Source organism: Taudactylus pleione, unplaced genomic scaffold (assembly GCF_031769625.1).
Source record: "Taudactylus pleione unplaced genomic scaffold, aTauple2 ptg001862l, whole genome shotgun sequence".
NCBI lineage: Eukaryota > Metazoa > Chordata > Amphibia > Anura > Myobatrachidae > Taudactylus > Taudactylus pleione.
In genome coordinates this window covers 323326-335595 of record NW_028286259.1, presented here as the reverse complement: position 1 = coordinate 335595, position 12270 = coordinate 323326, and positions in this window count along the sequence as shown.

The window sequence follows — 12270 nt, the reverse complement described above, 5'->3', positions numbered from 1 at the left end:
GCATCTTTTGTTGCCATCAGAACAAAGTTGGTTCAATTCCCAACTCATTAAAGCGCACTCACCAGTTTCCTTTATTTGTAACCATCTCCATGGCGCTAGCTCTATTAACTAAGCCCTAATTTTCCATTAGTATTACAAAATAATAATTTATTTATCTGTCATCTATTTAACACGTAAGTTGTTTGTAAGATCAGAAGGACAGAACCGTCCGTCCTTTTTGCTAATATGTGTTTCTTATGTTATACTACCATACGCATACGCATTGTAGGACAGGATTTTGTCTTATGCGTTTGCCTGTACCAATAATAGATTGTAAGCACAGGTTATATTTTCTTATGATTACTTCCTACTTATTGTATAGTGTAGGCTATATAAAGCAATATAAAGAGAACAAGATATTCCTTAATTGGGCACACATGGAACAATAATTTCTACTATTGGAGGAATTTAGCAATGGAGATATTGACAAAACTTAAAATACAGTATAACTGTTATTATTATATCAAAAATTGTAAAGTTGTCCACAAAATATAACAGTATGAATTCATATAAGGATCAAGAATATGACCCAAAAAATATGTAAAAAATAAAGAAATGAAACCACTATATATCTCTTGTATAATTATTTCTTGAAATGAGTATAGTAATATTCCATTAATGATGGTACATGTATTTTTCGGGTGTATGTAGAGCTGAGGACAAGTCGTATTTCTAATATTGAATAAATGTAAGATAAAGATAATATTCAGGGGTCTTATCCCTTAATCATCATTCCTGTCTTATATATCCAAATTAAGATTGTACAATAAATCTGAGAGATGTTTCAACCCAACAGGTATAATGTATTGATCTAATAGGTGCCGTATCTCTTAGGTGACCCAAATCGTTATCCAGATCCGATAAGTTGGTCAGGACATAGATATAATCCAGCAATATTGGTTATGATGTACAAACAATAACATAACACTCACTTAGGAATTGTAACAAATTCCAGAGCATTCATATAATTCGGGGTGTAATGTATTACCCTATTAAATATCTTACACATAGATTATTCATGTTATTAAACTTAATAGCTTGGTCTGGACAGAAGCATAATGAAAAAATATATCAGGATGTATATGCGTAATGTTACAACACCTTATTTACTTAAGGACTATTGTAATTCCCACAGCATATGTGTGATAAATGGTGTGTGCACTGCAACAAAATCACCCCTTCTCAGGAGGCTTATCCATAGATACATTTTGTCTCAGACATTCTTCAGCTAGTGTAATAAAATCTATAAGGGACTTAAATAAATCCTACACATAAACCAATGGGATGCAGTCAGGAAGCCGACGGTCGCAATGTCGACCGCCAGCTTCCCAACTATCAAATCCAGGCAAGGTACAAATGGAGCCCGACACTCGGTTTACAGATCGAAGGTAAGCCGGGTGCCGGGCGCGGACAGCCGTGGGGGGGAGGGTTAGGTTAGCCACACCTGTCATCAGTGTAGGTGCACAAGGGTGCTGTGCTCCTGTCTGTCAAGGGGCTGCTGCCCAAAAAATAAATAATTTTTTTTGTTTGCGGTTGTGTGCGTAGTCACATGATCGGAGAGCAGGATCCACATACCAGTCTTGTAGCTGCCGGCAGCAGGCATGATGACGATGCAAGGCCGTCAACGTCATCTATGAAGGCAGATGTACCAGGGCTTAAGTCAGGCCAAAAAGTCAGGCTAAAAAAATCTACTTTTACCCTGTTAAAGCAAAAAAAATGTAAAGCTAAGTCAGCTTTAGAGAAACAAAAAATTGGCAATATACCATTCACTACACGAAGTGGCAAGGAAAGGATAAGGCATTGGCCTGTATTTATGACTGATGGTTCTAATGATAATTTAAGCCCCTCTGCTGGTAGGACAGGTAAAAAGAAAATTCAAATTGTTAAGATGAGAAAGACACTGGAACCAACTGTGTGCTCGGAAAAATCACAAATCCCCGAGGAGAGTCCAAGTGTGTCTGCGGTTGCCATGTGTGAGCCTAACCTTTCTAATACTGTACTTGAAGAGGATCCTCCTTCCACCATTTGTGCGCCATCTGACGTAGAAATCGAGGATGCTTCTGTGGAATGGCACGAGGAAGATGAGGAGGATATTTATCTAGTTGGCGATAACAACAAGAATGATGAGGATGTTGATGATGATGAGGATGTTGACTGTGTAAAAACTGTAAATCAGGCAACAGTTGTTGCCATGGTGGGAAAAATCCCATTGTTGGCATGCCTGGGCAAAGGACCAAAAACTCCACATCTCATGTGTGGAATTATTTCCACCCATATCCGGACAACCTTTGCCACGCCATTTGTAACCATTGCCAAGTGAGTAGAGGTAAGAACCTTAACCATCTTGGGACCTACTCCCTGTTACGTCACTTGCAGCACATTCATCAAATTGGAAAGGGTATTTCAAAATCTAAAACTTTGGGGACAAAGAAACCAAACAACAATCAGTCCAGTGTCACCTAGCTGTTCCCTTCTATCTGGATCCAAGCGCCTGCAATCTCTACCACCAACACATGCATCATCATCAACATCCTCATTTGTGATCAGAAGTAGTCCTGCATCCAAATTCATAAGCATGACTGACTCCTCTCCTTTCTGTGATAACTCAGAAGGATCCTGGAGTGCTACGCCTGTTGCTGCTGCTGGGGGTGGATTTTCATCCCAGAAAGGGACCAAGAAGACTACTACTAGCAGTGATTTAAAAAAAACAATTGACTATTAAACAATCCTTTTGATAGAGGAAGTAAGTACTGTATAACAGCTGTGTTCACAACGGATCACTGACGCCATGATGGCTCTGCTAGTATTAGATGGTGAAATAATAATAAAATGAGGATGATAGTGTGGAGGAAGTGCAAAAGGAGGATGAGGGGGAAATTTGTGTCCTATCTGATGGTAATGAGGATGTTGATGATGAGGATATTGTTTGCGTAAATCAGGCACCAGTGGTAGCAGTTCTTGCTTATGATAAAAAGAAAGCCAGAAAAGCCACATCTTGGGTGTGGAATTATTTTAATCTAAATTCTGACAACAGTTGTTAAGGCATCTGTTCCATTTGTAAAGCGAAAGTTAGCAGAGGAAGGGACGTTAACCATCTAGGCACCTCCGCCCTGTTACATCATTTGCAGCGAGTTAATGCAACTTGTTTAACAAAGTTATAATTTTTAATTTAATAACAACAGTCCAGTATCAGCTACCAGCAGTTTGGACCAGCACATGCAATCTCCACCACCAACACCCTCATCATCAACCTCCTCCTTTATAATTTCAGGTAGTCCTTCCAAAAAATGTTTTGTGGGGGCCCAAACAAACCAAGGAGTTCAGCCATGAAAGTGTCAGTCCTGGTGGCTAAAGTGCTTGGTTTGTTAAATTGTGCATGTCCATTTTAATATCCCACATAAGAGTCGGTGGGAGGGACTATTCCATCTTGCATCTCTTTTCTTTACATTTTGCATAATAGGGGCATTGCCGACTGACATTATTATAATTTATTAAAGAGCCATCCAGTCTGCCACTGCTGTGGCAATGTTTCATAGATGTCCTACATATTTTTTAAACTGCGGTGCATTTGTGTCGCTGCTCTGTCGCTTACTTTAGTCAGCCAGCTCGCTGCAGTCTTTGACCTATATTGGTGAAAAATAGTGAGCTGTGAGTTGGTTAAAAATGCATGGAAATGCCTGAAATTTATTGTTATTAAGGTTAATAATACTGTAGGAACAAAAATAGGCCCACATTATGTGGTTTTAGCTGTTTATAGAATTTTGGGGAAAACATACAGATCCAAAACCAAAACCTAACAACAAAACACCAATAAAAAAAATCCAAAACCAGATCCAAAACCAAGGGACACCCAGATCCAAAACCAAAACACTGGGGTCAGTGCACATCTCTAGTTTTAACACTTTTATCCAATTCAAAAGTTTGCCTTCAAGTGTGATACTTTTTATGCAGGGGCCATATAACTTACGTATCCGTTATAATTTTAATTGGATCAAGTGTGCCAATTCCATTCCTTCTGTCACCCCAGGACCTAAAACTATACATATAATATCCATGGGGGTCTGAAAGCTAGACAGATGTTTGCTGTCCGCATTACCCATATCGGTGGGTTCTACAAAACCCTATTCTGTGGATTTTACCAAACCCTTATTCTGTGGGTTTCACCAAACCCTTATTCTGTGGGTTTCCTTAGTAGTTCTGGGCACACCATAACCGTACCTTTGGGATATAGATTGATTGGCAAAGTTGATATAAACAAATCCCAAAATTCTCCTACTATGGTCTGGAGATAATCTCCATCAATATGGCAACCTACCAACAACCTATACTTCCAGAGTCTATTCACTCTGGAAGTATAAAGATCACAAGTTGTATTAAGGGACAATACTCATGCGAATCAGGGAAACAAATTATCAGACTGTTAAACATAATAACACATTTGCTCATATTCAAATCTATAAGGATTATAATCTGTATACATTTTTAAAGGTTCATTAGACATGTCATTTCATAAAACAAAACCCAAAACCTTAAAAACAAAAACAAGAGTCAGAGACACATCCGTACCTGAATCCTCAGGCAGACACAGGAGTTCCCCAATACAGCGCAGTCTAACTTGAGCAGAAAACTACTGATCCCAGGGTTAGAGTTAGAATCCACTGTCCCGGTCACTCCCGACGTATCCGCCCTCAGATCAGCACAGGACATCTCGGTACGGGAACCTCCAAGTTTGACGGATCAATTAATAAATTTTCTTTGGTTAATCACCAACCAAAGCTCATTTATAGTATGTTAGACCCTTGTGTTACAGAGTACTCTCGAGAGGTAAATCAACACACAGCCACCAGTCTTGTGCTTTAAGATCCTCTGACTATAATTACATATCATATAATAATATAAAGCATCACATTGCAACATATCAGTATTTTCACACTACATCTTAATACAGCAGTCATTGTTAGTATTAATTACATTATTATCTATACACGAGGGAGTGAACTGTTAGGGAGGTTAGAATACACAGTCTATTCATAACATTATCTGGTGTGAAACCATCTGCACATTTGCACATTCCAAGGTTGTAAAACTCAAAGGTTAGCAAAAATCTTTCTCTGTAATATTCTGCAATTTAAAGCTATGAATAACTTTATAGGCACAGATCATCCATCTTGTTACAAAATGGAGTCTTATGTGGATCGCTTAATATCAGATTCTTCAATGGTATGTCTATTTTATACTAGTCTATGCTATTTGCTGCTCACCAGCCACCTTTCTCTCACTAAAAACATAATGTGGAGGGTACATAGGTGCAAATAATGTGGAGGGTGCATAGATGCAAATAATGTGGAGGGTGCATAGGTGCAAATAATGTGGAGGGTGCATAGGTGCAAATAATGTGGAGGGCGCATAGGTGCAAATATTGTGGAGGGTGCATAGGTGCAAATAATGTGGAGGGTGCATAGGTGCAAACAATGTGGAGGGTGCATAGGTGCAAATAATGTGGAGGGTGCATAGGTGCAAATAGTGTGGAGGTGCATAGGTGCAAATAATGTGGATGGTGCATAGGTGCAAATATTGTGGAGGGTGCATAGGTGCAAATATTGTGGAGGGTGCATAGGTGCAAATATTGTGGAGGGTGCATAGGTGCAAATAATGTGGAGGGTGCATAGGTGCAAATAATGTGGAGGGTGCATAGGTGCAAATAATGTGGAGGGCGCAGAGGTGCAAATAATGTGGAGGGCGCATAGGTGCAAATATTGTGGAGGGTGCATAGGTGCAAATAATGTGGAGGGTGCATAGGTGCAAACAATGTGGAGGGTGCATAGGTGCAAATAATGTGGAGGGTGCAGAGGTGCAAATAGTGTGGAGGTGCATAGGTGCAAATAATGCGGATGGTGCATAGGTGCAAATATTGCGGAGGGTGCATGGGTGCAAATAATGTGGAGGGTGCATGGGTGCAAATATTGTGGAGGGTGCATGGGTGCAAATAATGTGGAGGGTGCATAGGTGCAAATAATGTGGAGGGTGCATAGGTGCAAATAATGTGGAGGGTGCATAGGTGCAAATAGTGTGGAGGGTGCATAGGTGCAAATAGTGTGGAGGGTGCATGGGTGCAAATAGTGTGGAGGGTGCATAGGTGCAAATAATGTGGAGGGTGCATAGGTGCAAATATTGTGGAGGGTGCATGGGTGCAAATAATGTGGAGGGTGCATGGGTGCAAATATTGTGGAGGGTGCATGGGTGCAAATAATGTGGAGGGTGCATAGGTGCAAATAATGTGGAGGGTGCATGGGTGCAAATAATGTGGAGGGTGCATGGGTGCAAATAATGTGGAGGGTGCATGGGTGCAAATAATGTGGAGGGTGCATGGGTGCAAATATTGTGGAGGGTGCATGGGTGCAAATAATGTGGAGGGTGCATAGGTGCAAATAATGTGGAGGGTGCATGGGTGCAAATATTGCGGAGGGTGCATGGGTGCAAATATTGCGGAGGGTGCATAGGTGCAAATAATGTGGAGGGTGCATAGGTGCAAATAGTGTGGAGGGTGCATAGGTGCAAATAGTGTGGAGGGTGCATAGGTGCAAATAGTGTGGAGGGTGCATGGGTGCAAATAATGTGGAGGGTGCATAGGTGCAAATAATGTGGAGGGTGCATAGGTGCAAATATTGTGGAGGGTGCATGGGTGCAAATAATGTGGAGGGTGCATAGGTGCAAATATTGTGGAGGGTGCATGGGTGCAAATAATGTGGAGGGTGCATAGGTGCAAATATTGTGGAGGGTGCATGGGTGCAAATAATGTGGAGGGTGCATAGGTGCAAATAATGTGGAGGGTGCATGGGTGCAAATAATGTGGAGGGTGCATGGGTGCAAATATTGTGGAGGGTGCATGGGTGCAATATTGTGGAGGGTGCATGGGTGCAAATAATGTGGAGGGTGCATAGGTCCAAATAATGTAGAGGGTGCATGGGTGCAAATACTGTGGAGGGTGCATGGGTGCAAATATTGTGGAGGGTGCATGGGTGCAAACAGGGCCAGTGCTTAACCACCCCTGCTTTCCCCAGCACATGTGCTGTAGTCACATGCCCCCCACAAACATAAATAAAGTTAGTATGGGCCGCACATCCAGGGGCATATCTATAATGGGTGTGCGGTGCACACAGGCCCCCAGAACTAGGGGGGCCTGCACCGAACGCCCTGCGCCCATATTATCTAAAACTTACCTCTCCAAGCTCATGCGTCAGATTTCTCAGGGCTGCTCAAAACGCCAGAGAATGACCGCCGCGGCCATTTTTCCGGCATTTTTGCACATGCATATCCCATCTGCATATCTATGGATGGCAACATACTTAGCACAAAGAGACCGACTGCCAGCAGAATAACGAACATTGGTGCCACCCTACTGTCAATGACAATGATAAAAAACAATAAGAATGGTACTGCACACGTGCAGTCTTCACAATCGTAGTCCTCAGTATCAACTCATATCAGGTACAATAGTGCATTCTCCCTTATAGATTGCTAATGGAATAAAAATGGTCATATACAAGCTCAAGTTGTGAGCGCCCTCAGCAGAAAGAAGCAGGTTGGAGTTTTTAATGGACAAACAAGGACCACTGGAGAGGATGTAGGGCTTACTTCCCAACTCTCCCGGAAGGTCCTTGTGAGTCTTGAATTTGGGGGGTTCTTCCGGTCTCCTGACAGAGTTAGCCAGTCTCCCGGTGCCAGCCTCTACCTGACTGAAGTGGGCGGCAAGTTGCTCCCAAATGCCAGAAAATGAACAAAAACTGTTGTTTGAACAAATTGTTTAGATCAAATATTTAACAAACTTGTCTGATGACCATTTTCCTCTGTTTTCTGGCATTTAGGAGTAAATTGCTGATCATCAGTTACTCCCACATGTTACCAGATTTTCATTCCAACCAATCAGCTTAAGAATTAACGTTTACTATGCAAATGTTAAAATATTACTCTGTCATAATGAGCAAGAAAATAAAGTTTAAAAAGTTGTTGTGCATACTATTCCTTGTAGATACATACACTCTATATGTCAGTGATCATACACCTGACACTAGGTAGAGATAGTATACATAATGCTACCAAGCTAATATTTAAATCTCTGATGATGTTCACAATGATAATTTTGCACACACAAATAAAGGTTATTTTAAATAATATAAATAAACTGTAAAAGTGCATAAAGGAGATATAAATTCCCCTGGCCTATATATTAATGGCGAAATATCACACAGTTGTATAGTAAATGAATATCATAATAAAATTACTAGTATCCCTAGACTTCAATTTGTCTCCATGATATTATCCTTTTTAAGAAAAGAAAGTATAAGGATGGTCAGGGTAAAGAATCTGCTATTACTGATGCTGCTGCTCCTCACCTGGGCCTAAGCTCATCTATGAGGAGGGAGTGATCACTAAAGAGCAGGTTGCCCCTAGAAACAACAGTGTAACAGTGATGTTGCTCAGCTGTTCATTTCTGCTGTTGAAGGTCTTACTAATTTAGCATTGGACCCACAATGAGAGAATTACTAAACCTGAGATAATCAGCTGTTAATAGAGAGATAGAAGGAGAAGGTTTTAAGATGTTAACATATATAAGTATTAAATGACATTCAATAACCTTCAGTTTGCAATCCAAAAAAACAACATTTAAGCATTTTTGTCAGATTTTTCTGTCTTTGTTTTGATACAGATGGTAATAAAACTTGCTGTATTTTTATCTTAGTTTCAAAAATATGTTACACTTTCTCAGATTCATAGTAACAAATTGAAGTCTAGGGGTACTAGTAATTTTATTATGATATTCATTTACTATACAACATTTGTGATTTTTCGCCATTAATATATAGGCCAGGGGAATTTCTATCTCCTTTATGCACTTTTACAGTTTTTCTATATTATTTAAAATAACCTTTATTTGTGTGTGCAAAATTTTCATTGTGAACAACATCAGAGATTTAAATATTAGCTTGGTAGCATTATGTATACCATCTCTACCTAGTGTCAGGTGTATGATCACTGACATATAGAGTGTATGTATCTACAAGGAATAGGATGTTAACATTTGCATATTAAAAGTTCATTCTTAATATTATCCAATCACATTTTTTCAGAGTGCTCACCAAACAGAGTTCTTTTCTTTCTATCCTTTTACTGATAACTCTGTACCCCAACTCTAGTGAGCACCACCGTGACCTCGATAACTTACTATTGGTAGTGTGACAATAAAGGAACCACAGTTCTTCCATCCATATATATCTTCTTATTATTATTAAATGTTCTGTATTGCTATTCAGCCAGTGTGACGATCTCTCCCTTTTCCCTCACTACATTTTCACATACTTTTGGGAAAAGTAAGTGTCGGGGCTATTCATCAAGTTCCGAAAAAGCATTGTTTTCGGAACATGATGATATTACTGAACGCCACTTTCAGGTGGAGTTCAGCTCAACCCGATAACCTCCACAGGCTGCTGTTTACACGGTATACAATCGGGAAGCCGGCTGCCTTAATATCGGCAGCCGGCTTCCCGACTGTCATATCCCGACGAGGGTGAAATGCCGGGCGTCTGGATGTAGATGCCTGACATTTCCCCGATGCCTGGAGACAGGTGCCTGGTATCCCGATCAAAGGGATGCGGGCGCCGCGAGCGGACAGCCGCGTGGGGGGGGTTAGGTTTAGTGCACCCGGGGGGGACTTAGGGTTAGGCACCCCCCAGGAGGGTTAGGGGTAGGCTAGGGGGAGGGAGGGTTAGAGTTAGGCACCCTGGGGGGGACTTAAGGTTAGGCACCCCCCTGAGGGACTTAGGTTTAGGCATCGGGAAAGGGGGGGTTAGGGTTAGGCACTTAGAGGGGGGTTTAGGGTTAGGCACTTGGGGGGAGGTTAGGGTTAGGTACCCCTAAGGAGGGTTAGGTTAGTCAGTACTTACCTATCGACGATCGTGATTTCCAGCGCTGTCGGGCTTCCGCTGCCGGGAACTCTGCTGTCGAAGCTGGATAATTGGCTGAGACAAGATCAGTTTAAAATTGAAGAGTGTGTGACGCCATCTTGCGAATGGCAGCTAGACTCCATTTTAGAAACAAGAATCTGCAAGACGCCATTTTGCGACAAGCGCCATTTTAAGTTACAACTCACGAGCTAAGTACAGATGGCAATGTTTTTGATAATCTACCAAGGGCAACTGGAAGAACAGCCTCCTGAGAAAAAGTAAATAGAATAGACAATGCACCAGAATACTGTGAGTGTTTTACATACAAATTGGGAATCCCTGTATGTAGACAAGTATAGTTGTGGCAATTGTAATATAACCCAGGCATTGATCTACACAATTGAATTTGTCTGAACCCTAAACAGGTTTTAATCCCGCACCCAGACAGAATGGCCCCGGCTTCACAGCTGGGGGTAACACATTTGCATTGCAGTCTGAAACTGTGAGTGAGGAATGTATGTATGTATGTGTGTATATATATATATATATATATATATATGTGTATGTACATGTATATATATATGTATATGTTAAGTCCATCATAGATGGAATCTCATGCATAAGCACCACACATTACGCACAGCTGAGCTGCTAACATGACGCTCAGTAGCGAATACACAATATCCTGCATGCGAATGCTGTTTATTAGCCTCATGCGCATGCATCTGCCCCAAGTTAACTAGCGTCTTTTTCCATATCCCTAATACATACATAATGCACACTTACACAAAAGGTTCCATAGCTATAAAGTAAAAGATTCAAGTTTTATTCATTTATTACAAATGCTGTGAAATAAAGACTATTTTGGTATCTAAGGTTTAATACATGATAAGTAAGCCGTTTTTGATATTATACTGATCCGCACTTTATCCACAGCTTCCCGGTATCAACGGTGTGAAGATCGGAACATGCATTCGCAACTTATGGACCGTAAAGACATAAAGAACCAAAATGTATTTTTGTGCATGCAGGGGAAATAGAGGAGGCAACAAGCTGTTAGAGGCTGTTCTGTGTCCATTTGAACCAACCTGTTAAATGCTCTGTAACAGATGCGCCCCCCTTGGGAACCAATGGCATCAGCAACAAGCCTTTCTATTGTGTTGTCTATTTCTGGGGGGTATAAATATGTGTGCTCTAACCCCGGGTTGTTAGTCTTCTTGCTGAATGCTGATTGACGGGGTTTCTTCCTGATGCCTACATCTGGTCCAGAAGCGCTGCGTATGTATACTGTACTTGGGTCTGTATAATTCCTTTGCGCTTAATTGTACACAGATCATAGTGTGTAACTGACTGTACTTTTTCTTGAATAATACTTTGTGCTTTGGAACCACATGTTCTAGGTCTGGAGTCTTTATTTACTGTATGATTGCATACGCAAAATAGCGTCATCCTTAGAAGGTATAGGCAGGACATTAGAAGGTATAGGCATGAGTGTATAGAGGTTCAAATATAGATTCCTTAGTTGGGGGCTCATAGTGAAGTCACTTATCTACTCACACGGCACATACGGTTATCGATATCTCACCAAAGGGTGGAGTGGCCACATGCAGGGTTTGCCTGCAACCACTCGGTGCTGAGAAATCGCTACCCGTTTTCGTATGCGCCAAGGACGCTGACTAGAATCCAGGGACAAGAGAGGAAAAAGTTTGTTTTCCTTTGTTGATAGAACAATAATGTTTAAAGGGGTGCCGCAGTATTGAACACGTGGCTGAGTCACAGTTTTGCGCACCGTAAAGACGCACTTTTGTGTACGCAGCTAAAGGTTGTTATATGGTTGTGTGGTAGTCGCATTATTGTGTATGCGACTGGTTGCACAATAACGTATACGTACTTCCGGTTGTGCTGCCACGTGTTTAAACAAAGCCATTGAGGTTTACATTCTTTTCAAGTGTTGCCAATAATTGGGTTAACATGTAGTTTTCTGCGCATGAAAAGAGTGTGTGATTGTGAGTATTTGTTTAGGGTGTAACACGGGACCTAAAGGTTAAGGGTATTGTATGATCCTTAAGTACTAGGCGCAGGGGTTGGCCTAGTATCTCGGTAAGTAGCTTACCATTCTATACACATCGGCAGGTGTACATGTTGTCTTTGTTGTAGGGACCAGCTCTCAGTGTGATTGCAGTGTTCAGTAATTAGGTTGGGTTACTAGAGCATTGTAATTAAGCCGCATTGGAAACTTGTGATTGTAAACTGAGAGATAATAGGTGAGCTGGGGCATCTAGAAATTTCT